We start from the raw sequence: 16,180 nt of genomic DNA on the forward strand, positions 1-16,180 counted from the left end.
TTTAGCCTGTCATAGAGAGAGAAAAATGGGCCAGCAACAGACTCCATGTTTATCTTTAAAAAAAAAATAAAAATACATTCTTTTAAATACTGACCTGGTATTTTGTTTATCTTGTGTCTTTCATTTATTCGTCTTTAACTTCTGTGTCAGCAGCTTTCAAGTAGCTATTTACATTTCTTTGTAGGACACAGAAAAACACTTAAGCTTCAAAGTTCACACAGATCTGCTTGGTGCAAAGCAACACGGAGCAGACCTTCAAATAAGCCAAGTGAAAAAAATAGGCATTGCATTAAAAAATAAATCCAAGAAAAATGTTTAATGTAGGAAAACATTCCACAGGTGTGCAATCTCAAATATCCATGTTAGAATATTTAATTACAGGGGTTAGGTCCCTGACTATTCCTTCACAAGTTTTTCACAGGTGCTTAAATATTCTCAGTGTTTGAGTTTCCTAATATGTGCAGTGCACCTGCAGTAAATCTTGGAAAGTGAAAATAATTTGTGTGAAGCAAAAGCTTCTTTGAGTTTTTAGTTATTTTCTACATGTGACTATCTTCTGCATCCAAATATTTCTGGAGCAACATTTCTGTGTTCTAAAGTTTTGTTTGATAAAAATGATAAATGTCAAAAGCCTGTCTGAGAAGAAGTCATGTGGACGTATATGAGGCATGCGTTTTTGGCTTCTTATCCTTATTTTGAAGCAAGCACAAAAATCTCAATTTCAAAATAGTAACTATAATACTCTTTGCTTAGTGGCACTCGTAACATGAGTGAAATCTTTCCTTCAAACCTCTTTTGTCAAATGTTTGCATAAGTTTTCAGTTTAAGTTTTTCCTTGCATTATATATTAATAACTATACCTGATAGTGGGAAAGGAAAACAACATTTGTAAAGTTGTGTGAATAATTTGTACTTGCTTGTGTTGTTGTCTCTGAGTCGTGGCGTCTGTTTGCTGCTATCTTATTCTTCAGTGTTTTGTTTACCATTGGGAGAAGATCTCCCTTTGTTCACATATCAGAAGAAGATGAAATCTTTGTATCTGACACAGGATTGAAAGTGTGTGCGTGTTTGTGTTTGTTTTATGAGTGAGTTTGTTTGTGAGTTCATATAATGGACCATTGCTTTGCAGCACAGCTGGTCAACATGCAAGGACACAGTAAAAAATTGCTTCCTTATCAGATACCGAACAGAGATATTTCCTGCTGCTTCTATTCTGCTGACACACACTCGTCCCAAATTAGTCTTTGAAGAATATCAGTTACACACATTTCACTTTGGAACACATTCCTCATCGGTTTTTTTCTTTTTTTCTTTCCAGCTTCAGCTTCTGTTTTCAAGGCGCTCTGTGTGAGGTGATCCCCTGTACAGTGCAAATCTCCCAGAATTAGTTGCTTCTTATGATCAGCCCTACAGGATGGGAAAATGAATAACAGTTCAATTATGCAAACATCACTAGCTCTTGAAGAATGTAGGTGCCGTTTTAGAGAAAATGTACATATTGATAGTCTTACAAATGTCAGTGCTGCACAGAAGAAATACAGCAAAGTGTATTTCTCGCACCTGTCAGTGTGTAAACTAAAACTGTATTTATCCATTCTTGGATCCAGTGGACTTTTCTATGCCTCAATGTTTCTCTGAGGGAAACAATCAAACCGGCAGTCTTCTCTTGTTGCATTTTGGATAACCAGGTGGCAGACATTCATCACAGGAGGGAATAGGACAAAAGACTGAATGCAAATTTGGTCATAATGCATTGGCTGGAATTGCTCTACCAGAATCGCCATGTTTAAAAAAAGCCATTTTAAATAGATTTCTTGAATCCGCATTAATTTGGCCATTTTCCCAGTCCCTTTTTTCACCAAGACATTTATACTGAAAGCAAGAAGACAGGGGACTGCAGTATATAAAAACAATGCAAGGTTGGTAACTACATTTGCATACTGCTTGGAAATGAATCTTGTATTCATTTAAAACTGCATTTTCAGAACAAAAAAGAGCTTCACACTCTGCTGAATGTGAGTATTTTGTGTACCGGTAAAACAGCTCCTAAACAAAACTTTGACAGAATGATAAAGAAGACAAAAACAAACTCATCCGATTACTGGCTGTTTTCTGGAAGGAAACTGAAAAACATCCCTATTAATAATGAAAAGACTTATCCATAAGTCTAACTCAAAAAATAATATAATTATGAGAGAGATATCACAGCGACTGCTCTTCATAAGGGTGCAGCCAGACAACGGGAACACATATAGAGCATAACCTGAAAATCTGCCTCAAGTGTGGGGACTGTACTTTGTCATAACTTATTTTTATATTCAGTGATTTCACTCATGCAAGCTGACTTTAATCCCCAAAGAATATTATGAAATGCCCCCCTGCCTCTTCAAAAAAAGCTTCCTCTACTTTCATTAATAAATGCCATCAGCATCAGTGAAGAGAAACTTTGCTCTCTTGGGAAACTATGGTCCCACTGTGAAAGCTCATCATGCATTCATCCGTGCAAATGCTGAAGGTGTTAAGATCCTATTCAATATTACTTTGCAGTTCGTCACCAAGGCGTTCAATAAGATTCCGATCAGCAAGGTAAAGAAGCTTTGTGATTAACTCTGTTTTATCCACTGCTCTCTGCAATGTTAGGCGGGTCTCGGGGGGAGAGAAGGGCTAAAATAGTTCAAGGTGCAACCAGGTGTGCAGGTTTCAATACATTTCTAAAAGTGGCTGCGCGTAAACTCCAAGCACAAAATACTTCCTATAAACGCATTTTCATCCTAATGCTGTTGCTCTGGCCTTTCCCTGCTCTCCCACAAAATGCAAATAGTGCATGAGACATGAGTGGAGGAACTTTTATTGTGGTGTCGAGGAAATCATCATTATGAAGTCAATGCTGAGACTAGACTCCCTATATTATATGCAAAAATGACCTTGCAGAAGACAACACATGTAATACAAACAGATGCACAACTTTTGAACCATTCAGCAAGGATGAGTTTTAAGCCACTCCTTTTCTAACTGTCTGTGTTTGTTAGTTGTGCTCCAGCACCAACACTTAAACGTCAACATCAAGTACAGTTTTTTTTTTTCGTTCTCTTTTTGTTATCCTTTATGAAAGCACAATAGCTATTGTTGTCTCAGTTGTTCACTGCCTTGTCCAAATCTTGTCCAAATCTTTTAATCTAAGTTTAAAAATGCCAGAAAATGCTTTTTTCTTCAGCAGTGGAGTGTGCAGAGAGACCTAAGTGGTTATGGTTAACATTTGTTGTTTTACTGTTTGATAAAAAAAAATGTCCCTGCTACCGTGTGTGTAATTTTAAGGCTCTCTGTAAATGTTCCTTGACTCTGTAGCAACACTTATTATTATTATTATTTTTCATTGTCCATTGTAGCTGTTTTAAAAGGGGGTCTGGCTGTGACTGCTTTGTAGTGAAATCAACTTCTTTCCACTTTCAGATTAAAATGGTCCAACAGCACAGATTGGAGAATTTTGAAGTTAATATTACAATTAGTATGTTTTGGAACAGTCAGACTTTTAATTGTCATGGTCTCTTTTCAATAACCACTGTGTTTAATAGTTGAGAAATGAGAAACCTTTTTTATTGGCCATCGGTTGGTATTAAACCAGTTGAGATTGATTTGCACATAGCAGCAGCAGTACTTTTTAAATACTGACAGATTCCAGATGGTTTCATGGCTTTCTGCAGATCCTTTCTTCATGTCTTCTTCTCCTCTTTCGTCTTTTCCCTTCAATGGTCACCACAGCGAATCATCTGTCTTTATTTAGTCCTGTCCTCTGCATCCTTTACCCTCCCACCAGCTGACATCATGTTGTCCTCTTTCACCACATCAATAAATTTATTTTGGTCTGTCATTTTGTCATGTACTCATTATTTATTCTCTTTTCCATTCTACTTATGTGAATTAAATTGCTTTAGTTTCTTTGCATGTGTGGATTATTTGGGTTGTTACCAATATTTTGTGTCAATTGAAATGTTAGAAAGATATTCACAGAGAAAAACATAAATGTGTTTGATCCTTATTTTATCCATTGTTTGTTTCCTCTTGTGATGTCTGATTTTGGTAGTGTGCAATTTTTGTGTGTGTGTGTGTGTGTGTTTATAAGCAAAATCAACCACTTACCTTTTATTATTTATAATTGGATTTTGATCAAATTACCAAAATGTGGATGGATTATTAAACATCAAAAGCATTTTTATATCTTAGCTGACACATTATCCATATTAACAGAGCACCTGCACCTTATCAAGATCTAACCCTGCTCCTCGCCTATTCATCACTAGAAACAGACAACAGTGCACTGATAAGCATGCTTTTGGACCAATCCATATCCTGAAGACCTTTTTATTTACAGGGCCCCCCAAAAATGGCATAATCTAAAAATTCATCAGAAAATCTCCCCGATCCATTTTCCAATCTGGTACACTAGATGGCAGTCAAATATAATCATTTAACATGCAATAAAGATAGACGGACTTCAGTTAAAGATGGCCATCACTGGAAAATGGTTTGAGTTCTGTTCTTCTGATGGAAAAACTGTTTTCTGAAGCAGAAATGTTATTGCTATAACTGTAAGTGCTTAAATACTGGCTTCTTTAAGTTTGTACATGCTTCAGGTATGTAGTATAATGAATTCTTATATATTTCAAGATTTTTGTTGGCCCTAGTGGCCTTTATTTGAAAGTAGTTTGATGGGAAACAGGGTAATGAGAGAGGAGGAAGACATGCGGCAAATGTCACCAGGCTGGGAATCAAACCTGTGACCACCGGCACGAGGGATAAGTGGTGCTTTGCCCCTGCACCACCACAGCACTCGCTATATCTACATTTTTATAACAAGTCAGTGACTTTCCAACACGCCTTACGAACTGAAACATTCAGCATTCTTCAGCCTAAAAGTGCTATAAGAGAGACTCAGCCTGAACTCCACACTTAATATTTTACTGCACTCAAAGTTGACAACACCCTCCAACCATCCCCATCACCCATCCCCACCCCCACCCTGGTTATTGAGCCTGCAGCAGAGTCTCAGCAGATCATTACTAAATTACTGATTACAGGCGTAAAGCGATACAAATGAGGAGGTTGCCCCTGATGCTTAATTGGTAGGATGTAATAACGGAGCAGTGATATGTGGGCCCTTAATTGTGTGTTTACTGGGCTATTTATTGGAGGGTGTCCCTCCCCTGGCTGGTCGCTGATGAGGTGAGCTGCGTTTCCGCTGGCGTGCTATCAATCCTGCTTCATTAAGGACGCGCAGGATGGGAAGTGAGACCGGCGCGAAGATTGCCTTCCAGACTGACGTGGGCAGAGGAGTCAGCCGTGTTTATGAATTCTAAATTCCCACTGACAGAAAATCCATGTAGCAAAGCAACCATAAATAAAGAGCCTAACTTCTCTGCTGATTCTTAGCTTTCGAGAGCGAAATTAGGTTTCTAAATGAGGGAATCTGGGAAACATTTTCAAGTTGAAAAGTAATATTTATGCAAATTTAAATTGTACTTTGTTTCCCTACATGTTCCTGTATTTAGAGAAGAAAACTTAATTAGAGCTGTGTTATGAAATTCCTTTATGCTTGATATTAATTTCAATAATTCTTGTTTCATCTTCTCAAACTAGATAAGAGTGATCTTGAGCACCATGATGAGTTCTGCATCTCTTAAAGTAATACCAAGGAGGAGGGTTTTACATGACAACTTTCATGACCCCATCGTTTCTGTGCAGATGTGGAGATTTGAAGCATATCCACACTGCCAGCTGTAACAGATAGGAGTTGCCAAAAGGGAGCAGTTATTATGCACTATTATTGTATAATTAATTGTAATATGGATCACAAAATGTCAATACGATGTGTAATTCTTGACCTGTCATAAACACATGGATTATGACTCACATTTTCCACTACTACAAACTTTCACTATAAGGATTGGTATCTTTGCTTTTTGTTTTATAGCATTTACTGTGGAGCCCTCATTCTTAAATTCTGGCCCAAGAACCACTTGGGCTGAACTTGGTGCAGCTCAGAAAACAACTGGGGGTTCTGAGATAATACATGTCAACAGCCAAAAAGATGAGTTGTTCAAGACTACTCCAAAAAAGATAGAAACTCAAGTGGATAACGGTGAATCAGGAAAACCTACTGATGTCTTCTCTTACTATTTTCCATTAACCGCTGAGTTCACAACTTTGGTCTGGGAATGTTATCTCACCCAGTTAGAAACAATGGGATTTGATATGCTCCTTGGTTAGGCTGACTTTGTGAAAAGTAATATATTTATCTGAATTGTGTACATACAGTAGAAATATGTTTAATAAACAACATTGTGTATAATTGTGTGTCTGTGTGTGAACAACTTACATTGCCGACAGGACAATCGATTATTTTTGTGTGGATTGGTGGAAAATTTTAACTTTCATACTCAAATATTTGACTTCTAAGAACCTTTCTGGTAATTTACCAGCTTCCAACATGAAAGCTTTTACTTCTGGGTAAAAATGGAGAGATAAGTTATGTGGTGACTTTGCATGTTTTATTATTGTTTAGTTCTTTTAAGACATTATAGTAACAGATAAACAATTTAAACCCTTAACTGTCAGGATGACACCAGCGTCCTCATGAACCCATTGACTTACATGTGTGCATTTTGAGGGTGGCAGTTAAGGAAATTTTATTTATTTTCTAAAATCTTATCAGTATCCTAGAAAATGTAAAGTTTGTTACCAGTCTCAAATCAATCTAAAATCAGTCTAAAAAAAAAAAAAAGTATTTTTCTTAATGATTGAGGTCTTATTGCAAACTTCAAAGATGAATACATTAAATGTGCATATTTTATAAAATATACTTGATTTTAAATATCATAATCCTGATATTGACACTTCAGTGGGAAATTGAATTACTACATTGGAACTATTTGCCAAATAATGTGGCAGACTGCTGTAACAGGAGCTGTGGTATTGCATCAGTAGGTCTGGAGTGGCGGAGAAGTATGTTAAAGTGACACAGGACATAAATGATGACTGTGAGACAGCAGTGAGGTTACTACAGTGTGCTGTGGTGACTCAGAAAGTGTAGGTGCAGGTGGGACTACATCAAGGATTCTCTCCAAGCCCCTATGTGTTTGCTTTGGTGACAAACAAGCTAACAGATTAGCTTAGACAGGAGTTTCCATGGATTATGATGTTTGCAGATGACAATGTAATGTGCAGTGAGAGCAAGTAGAGGAATAGCTAAAGATGTGGAGATGTGTACTGGAAAAGAGAGGAATAAATATTGGCTGCAGCAAATCAGAATACATATGTGTAAAATGAGAGGGACACCAGTGTAAAGGTCATGTTACAGGGACTTGAAGGAAATAAGGTAGAGAACTGTAGGTACTTGAGATTGTCCAGAGTAATGGAGTGTGTGGAAAAGTGGTGAAGAAGAGTACACAAGCAGGTTGCAATGGGTGGAGAAAAGTGTCAGGTGTGATGAGTGATGAAAGTGTATCAGCAAAAATTAAAGGAAAGGTGTACATGAAGATAGTAAGTGTGAGAGTCGAGGATGCAGAGGATAGAAATAAATTGAGAGAGATGTTTGAGGTAAAGACCTCTGAAGGGAAAAGTTGAAACAGAATAAGAAGATTGGTACTATTTGCCGTTGGTAGATTGGTGCTATACAAATCAAGAATTGAATTATTTAGAAACCCCCCCCCAAAAAAAAACAACAACCATGAAACCTTGTTTCAATACAAGAAATAATGAAGGGAACATAGAATAATTAGCCAATTAGGTCTCCCTTTTTTTTTCTTACAAGTACATCGGTATCTCTCTTCCTCTCTGAAATTAATTGGCTTAGGGAATAATTTAGATTTTTTTCTTGACCAGACATAAAGCAAGAGGAAATATTTGGATGACTACTCTTAGATTATACTGGATTTTCTATACCAGTAGGATGAGAAATATCACAAAATTTTGCACATTTTCCAAATCTTTGGAACATCACCAGGAACATAACACATTTCAATCATGATAGAGTTTTCTGAAAAGTCTTGTGAAAAGGGTACATATGTGCAAAAAAAAAAAAAGAAAAGATTTCTGGGGGTCCAGGTCTTGTTCAACTATTTAGTCATGTCTTTTAACATTGTGTTACTTGTGTATTTACTGGAGTGGTGCGCATCAAAAAAAGTTGAAGAACCACTAATGTTCAGTGGAGACACCATTAAGTTAGTGGAGTCGTCCTGGTGTGCCCACATTTTTTTGGTGTTTCCAAATAGCAAGCTTTAATTTGCCAACTTTATGGCTAAACAAACACCTTATTTGCAAATCCAGCCCTTCCAAGCTTCTCTGTGTGAAACCATTGCTGACTTGTGTGCAATTTGTATTTTTGCTAAATGAGTCTCAGCTCATCTGTCTGCAATGATATTTCAAAATATGTGAGAATGTAATTATTCTTGCATGCATATTTGCTTGGGGCATTCATGTTTACTGTGGGTGGAAGACTGCCTCATTTATCATCTATTTATCATTGAAACAATATTTGCAGCCTTCTGGGGCCCAGTACAGTGAAAAGTCAGGGCCTTGATAATGACAGACTGCTGTCATCTTCTGGCTTCTTTAATCATAGGGCCACCCCTGGACCTTTCTCTCAGAAAATTTGCTCCCATCCAGCCAGCATCCCTTTTAAAAAATTCAACACTTTATATCTGAGACAGACAGCTCAGTGCTATATGTTCTTTTAATATTCAACATCAGTTGCTCATCTGTGTGTCTGCTGTGTGGTGTATGATCAAAGACAGTTGCGAGAAATCATAATCCATGGCAATGTGTTTGAGTTGAAGGTGATTTGCGTCGTCAGGGAAACCATCATTCTGTTAGTTTATTTTTCGATCTGCATCAATGAACGTTCAGACATGGTTTGGACCTGTTAATGAGACTGCTGATGAGGATCACACGCCTCCGCACAATGTAAACTATGTGGGTTTAAATAAATTACAATATTGGTCAGACTGACTGGCCTCTGCTGGAAAATATTTAGAGGTCTTTAATGAAGTTCTCACACAGCAAACTCATGGCTTTGTTAAAAGAGCTAGACTAAACTAAAATCAATCACCATAGCCTGGGCGTCATGTTGCATTTACGGTCAACAGCCCTGAAAATACAAGAATATTTTCACCTGAAGGTAACTAAGAGTGCTTATGACTGTCTTAAAAGAAAACTGTCTTCCAAATGTCAAAAGCGGATCCAAACTGTACAACCATATCTGCTTGTTTGATACTTTTGGTTTTCTTTTTGAGTCATTTTTGCTTGTGGGCAGGCATGTTTTGAATTTGCCAGTCCTAGAGAGGATGCATGCTTGCCCCTGGGAAATTTAGCCGAGGCTTGCATAAAGCACGGCCAATCAAAATAAATTGGGAGGGCTCGTGTCACATCAAGTGCAGCTGTTCTGCAGTCATGTTTTCATTTCTGACCTGCCTGCAGAAAGGCAAAAAATGACTTTATCCAGCCTTCCACTAACTCAAGCTATGCAGCATCTTTTTTAAAAACACATGTGTCCATGTCAACATCTATTTGGAAAGATGAAAGATGTGAGCCGGTAGAGTTTGGAAGTCATCCTTTTAATGATCATGACATCATTTTTATTCACTGGATATGTGTCATCTGTCCAGGGTTTCTAGACAAATGATCTTGTCCTTACTAGATGCAAATGATTTGAATATAATCTCAAGTAAAGTATGGCAAACACTAAGAATTCCCCCAGGCTTTGCCAAACAGAAAGCCATACTTCTGCACAGCCCAGAGCTGTGAAATGTCAGTTGGACTTGCAGTTGTGATACTCAAAAACACATTTAAATGTGAGGCAGCGTATATATGAATATTTATTTAACTGAATATTAACCAAATAATCAAGCATAGCTAGAGGGATAGAAGCCATGGCTGGACTGGGACTGAAAATGCCAAATTTTGTAGGTTGTGAGTGGGATCAAAATGCAGACAGAGACTTAGGATGAGCATAGTGAAGAATTTAATAATTAACACAAGTCTACAGCTCTTATGCAAGACGAACAGGCGTAGACACAGTAAAGGAGAATGACTTGAATATAGGTAAGATAATCAGGGGGATTTGGAACGGCTGTGGAGGAGAGAAAAACAGGAAGATTGAGGCACTCCAATCATTTACCGAGATAAGGTGAGTAAATCTTTAGTGCAGACAGAACTTCTTTGTAGCTCTGCAGCATAATAAATTATGTTATTTTGTTTGTGCAAAGACAGTATACAATTTGAAGTGTTGCAAACAGTGTATTCAACATATACAGTGGTGTAAAAATGTATTTGGCCACTCACAGATTTCTACATTTAAATATTTCAGAATATCAAACAAATTTAAAAAAACAGACAGATAACCTAATTAAATGTAAAAAAAAAAAAAAAAATAAAAATCCACGGATTGTTTTATTAATTAAAAGAAAATGAACTATCAAAAACAACTTGGCCTTAAGTGAGTAGTAAATGTCCAAGGATTTATTAAGATTGAACTAATATTTTGGTTCAATTTCACTAGTGACACCAAGGCTTGATTATTGCCAGACATGTAGAACTTGACATCATGAAGTAGGCTTAAAATATGAAAAAGCAATACATAATATCCTAATTTAAACAAATCCTGGAACAGATGACGAAAAAAAATGTAAAAATTCATTGAGATATCAGTCTGGAAATGGTAAAAAATCAATTCTAACCACTTTGGGGATTCTTGGAAGCAATAGTGGGAGCCATTATCCACAAATGGAGAAATGCAAAGGTCCATTTCACATGTGGCAAAAATAATTCAATGATTCACAAAACTTTTGGGAAAATCTTCTGTGGACTAAAAGGGGAAAAAAAGATTAACTTTACATTAACGTGTGTGTTTTGCTTCATCTGGCGTATCCCCAAATTGGCAACTAACATCAGGGATGGCACACATGCGCCATTCAAATTCTCCACTATTACTGCAGTCAAATAACCCACACCTGCAACATCTGGTTGGCAACTGATGCTCGAAGCGATTCTTTTTAACCTGTGCTATTCAAAAGTACTAACACCTCTGAATAATCCAGCAAAGGTCGACGTGCACTAATTTGTCTTCTTCAGGACGATGCCTTTATGTGTAATTAAAGGTGGCAATTGACATGCATTAACTGTGCATGTGTAAAAGAGGAGCTTAAACAGTAGCTGCCACTGAGGTGCTGGTAGGAGAACCACAGCGACAGCTACCGCAAAATGGAAGGGTTTGGAGTGACTTAGTCAATGTCCAAGCCTGTATCTAATTAAGATTATGTGGCTGTTCATGCTGGAAGACCCATAAAGGTGGATTAATTAAACAAATCTACAGTCAAGAGTGGGCCATATTCCTCCACAGTGATGTTTCTTGATGATTCTTAACGGACTGAAAACTACCATCATCTCATAAAGTCAGAACAGCAAACGACGTGACACCTACTAGGATGTGGTTTGAGGAACTACCGTATCTGAGCAGCAGGTTGTCAGAACAAAATCAAACACAGCTAGAAACTGAAAGAAACCTCACACCTATCAAATATCTAATCCTCCTCGCTGTACCGCACAAAAGAACAAGTAGGGATTCTTAAATATATTGTTTTACTTCTTTTTTTTAATAGTACTTTTGGTTTGTCCAGTTTAAGAAAATCTGAAACTTCACCTGTTCTGAATGAATGTCACAGGTAGAAACATGTAAATGCAACTATCTTGACTAAATGCTCCCTATCATTCGTAACTTTACTTAGCCATACGAGTTTTAAAACATCATATAATACACTTTAATAAAATTTTGAAAAATTGAAAAATGGGACTAAAATGGTAAAATGAAACGTGGACATGTATAAAGATGAATAAAACCTTTTTTTTTAACCATTTTTTTTTTTTACAATATGCCATGTTCCTCAGTGAATTTTCTTCCTGTGATTATTCCTTTTGTGTCTTGCATCACTTCATACCACTGCCTTTTGTCCCTTATTTCCTGTCATATTTCCGCCACTTTTTCTCCTCTCGCTTTCTCCTCTCCATTTCTCCTTGCAGACATTTCTTTGATCCAAGGATCCCACGCCTTTTATGCCCCTCTCCAATCCTCTCGAGGTCTTATTAACAGACACGCAGTTCTCATGTTTTATTGTCCATGATAAACCTTGCCTCTGATCTCTCATTACCAACTGGCTCTTTGGAAATGGGCCCTCAAACCCTCAGGCTTAATTTTGCCCGTAATGGGGCAAAAAGCTAAATGCTCAATCTGAATATGTTTGGAAGCAGGTCCCTGTGCGTTAATATGCCATCAGCTCATCTCGGGTCCTTGCAAATGTTGGCTGTTTTTTTCAAGTACATTGAATTCAAAGTATGTTAAATCTTAACATAGTGACTCAAATATGCTTGCACGGAGCGCACATCCAGTCACTTTAGCAATTGTAAAGCCAAGGCACACTTTTGCTCACATGCACACGCATGCAGGCCGTATTATACAGACTGATGTGTCTTACACATCTCCACAAATGTCTTACATGATGTATTTCATGCTGAGTCTGTCTTTCAGCTCTGTGGGGGATTCTGCTATACTCTCAGTCTCTGCCACACATCCTTTAAGTCCCTGTAGGCGACAATGTGACAGGAGGCCACGGACTTCCAAAACTACATTTGGCTGACTTCTTTTTTCTTTTTCTTTTCAGCTCTTCCAATTCTATCCCTGTAGGTTTTGATCTTTTTTTCCCATTTGTAGGTCATACATGCATGAAGCAAGTGCATTACTATATCGTATAGGAGAAGGTCATTTATCATGTTGGATGATCCAGTTATTGTGTCCTAATAATCTGCCCTGTTATTGCAAAGTTAAGCTAGTTTTTATCTGGTGTCATTAAATATTGCTAAATTCTGCTGTCAACATGGACAGTTGTGGGATATAGACAAGTTCAAATGATAAGTTAACCCATAGGCCTGAAGTATAGCGTAGTTTTTTTTAGGACTTGCCACTATTCTGTTAGAGACACTAAATGAACTGAATTAAAATGCTAGAGGCACTAGCATCCAGCTTTTCAACTATGCCATTCAGCTGTGGGGCCAATAACAAACGAGTTACAATGCTGCCTTCATCATGCAAATGCATCTTCCAAGGATAACATAATTTGTACAGCAGTGCTGGCTCCTAATACAAATAACAAAGAAATGACGAGTTGAAGAAGTGAATTAATTTTCTGGAGACCAAAGTTAAAAAGGCAAAGTGCCATTCAAAAGTATTAAGGCCTACATCATTACACTGTATGAAGTTACAACCACACATTTATATTTTGTTAGAATTTTAACGCAAGTGCATAATTGTGAAGAGGGAAAATACTGAATTTTCCCATCTTTAAAATATAAACCTGTGGTATGAATATGTATTAAGTTGCAGCTGGAAGACTTTTGGCTTCTGATGATTCTGAGAAGCTTTCCACGGTAGGAAACTCAGTTCTTTCTTCTTTGCAAAATAGCTCAAACTCAACATCAAGAACATTTGTGAAAATGTGTGTCTTTAAGTGTTGCCAACTTCCTTGTTTTGCATAGGTCTAGACTTTGACCAGGCCATTCAACACATGAATGTGTTGTTATTTGTGGAGAGTGCATCTAAAAGTTTCTCCCTCCCGAGTTGTGGATCTCTGCAGCTCCTGTAGAGTTAACATTGATCTCTTGGCTGCTTTTCTGATTGCTGCCATCCTTTCCCAGACGGTCAGTTCAGGCGGTCAGCCATGTCTAGTTAGGTTTACAGTTTGGCCATAATGTTTTCATTTTTTGTGCTATGGAGTAAACAGAGCAGCATAAGATGACCAAAGCGTAGGATATTGCTTTATAACATAACCTTGCTTTAATCTTCTCCTCAGCTTTATGGCTGCTCTGTGCAACGTGTTCCTGGGGTTTAATGAAGCCATTTGTTCACAAATGCTTTTTTCAACAAACTTCCTCACAAAGCAGCTGCTTTGATACTGAAATTAAATCACACACAAATAAACTGGGCATACTAATTAGATTACTTCTGAAGACAGTTGATTGCATAAGATTTTATTTAGGGATATTAATTAAAGGGGACAGAATATTAAAAGTGTATCTGCTGCTTTCCACTTCACTATGATGCACTTCTCTAACATAATAAAAATCTCTCGAAAAAGAACTTAAAATTTGTGGCTGTAATGGAACAAAATGTGAGAAAGTTTAATGGACATGAGTGGTTTTGAGAAAAATAATTTTTTCTTACATTTTCCTCTTCTTAGTTTTCCCCTACCTCTCTTTTTTTTTCTTTTTTTTCCATGATTCAAAATAATCCCAAAGCAAATACTAATAAATGTTTCTTTAAAAATATATAAAGTGGAGCTTTATAGCTCCATTTGTCGAAGAAAAACTATTATGCTTCTTTTTGGCACTCAGACAACAACTCTGATTGCTACTCTGCCGGAGAGGACACAGTTAAAAATGCAATAAAAAGAAAAAAAAAGTTTTGCTCAGTGGATGCTATTTTGTCATGTTGCGAGTCTGTCTGCAGAGGAAGAAACCAACAGATAAGCTGCTGCTTCTCATGGGTATGACTGCTTCTGTATCCCCAGGCAAGAGTAAGATCTGAAAAACTTCCAGGTAGAGAAGTTCAAGTATCTTGGTTTCTTGCTCACCGGTGACGGTGAACTGATGGAGGGAAGAATTGGACTGAGGGATTGGAGCCTCACCTGTTGTGACATGGGCGTTGCTCCAAGATTCAGGTTTAAAAGAACAAGATTCAGATACAAACAACCGACATGAGATTCCTTCCTATTGCGGCTGGACTCAGACTCCTGAATTCGTTCAGGAGTGAAGTGATCCAGGCGAATCCTGGAACAGAGCTGCTGTTCATTCACATCAAAAGAAGTCAATTGAGGTGGTTCAGGCTTCTGACAAAGATGCTACCTGGGTTTCTACCTTTAAAGTATTTCCAGGTATAGCCCACTCTGAAGACACCCAGAGAAAGATGTAAAACATGTTTTTTTAATAAACCAACACACAAACCAAGAAAGTTTATGTTAGCCTACATAAACAATTTTCATAGAAATCATCAATTGCCATTATCTGTTCAGCCTGCCAGAGATCTCCAGATCATTTTTCTTCCTTGTTCATTCCTGAATTTTTGAGACTGCCTGAATTGAATGCAAAGATGACAAGAACCATGAGCAAAGGCTGGAGAATATAGTATGAAGAGATTTATCTCTGTATGAGCATCTCTGGACATGATATCTCCCAAACTCGCTCCAACATGAGACAACATGGAAGGAATGGGAATTATCTCGAGATAGAGAGAAAGTTGCAAACAAAGTGGCAATAAAATGTAATGTTCTGTTTGTATTTACTAACCATTGATGTTGTAATTATACCAGAACAGGAGAGTATTGTTTTATGCATTATGTCCCCTAACCGTCTGTTTTATAAATAAGTTTCCCTTAAACGTGTTTGACCTTTCAGAGCCTCTCAGCAGGAAATAAAAGCCTAAACTGACATGCGTATCAAGTCATTTCTGTTTTCTTTTATTTTTTGGTTGAGTTGGGTGTTACTGGAAGTTACTGGAAGCTGTGGTGTTTGAAGGTGGGCCCAAATGCTGAAGGTAGAGGCAGCTTGTAGGTGAAGAGGTTTTAATGAAAAAATGATGAAAAACTGATGGAAATCCAGAGAGAGCACAGGGAGCCAGAGCAGAACAAAAATTATAAATCCAAAGGAAAAACCAGGGAGGAGAGCACAGAGTAGAGCGAGGAAGGCACAAGAGGAAACAGCAAAGAGTGTGAGGAGCAGAAGTATTTAAGTACTGGGAGAGTTGATGTGGAACAATGGACCTGGGCTGCTTGGCTTGATAATTGCAGGTGTGAGGGGGGAAAGAGAGAAAGTTGTACATGGGGCAGAGGAGAGTCCACAAGGCTCTAGGAAATGAACCCTAAAGAATAACTAGACCCAAGAAACATACTGAAACTAGAGAAACAAGGAATAACTAGACACAAGAAATAAACATTATTTCAGTCCTAATAAAAGGACTGAACCAAAGTAAAACAGAAACACGGCCGATCTAATCAAAGAAAAGGACGTAAGGAACACAGAAAGTAACAAAACCAAAAAACAACTCAAAGAACCCAAATTCCTGCCAGGCAGTCCTGCTCTTTAG

The sequence above is a fragment of the Poecilia latipinna genome, unplaced genomic scaffold (genome assembly GCF_001443285.1).
Source record: "Poecilia latipinna isolate Pla-1442-1.1 unplaced genomic scaffold, P_latipinna-1.0 Scaffold152, whole genome shotgun sequence".
NCBI classification, from domain to species: domain Eukaryota; kingdom Metazoa; phylum Chordata; class Actinopteri; order Cyprinodontiformes; family Poeciliidae; genus Poecilia; species Poecilia latipinna.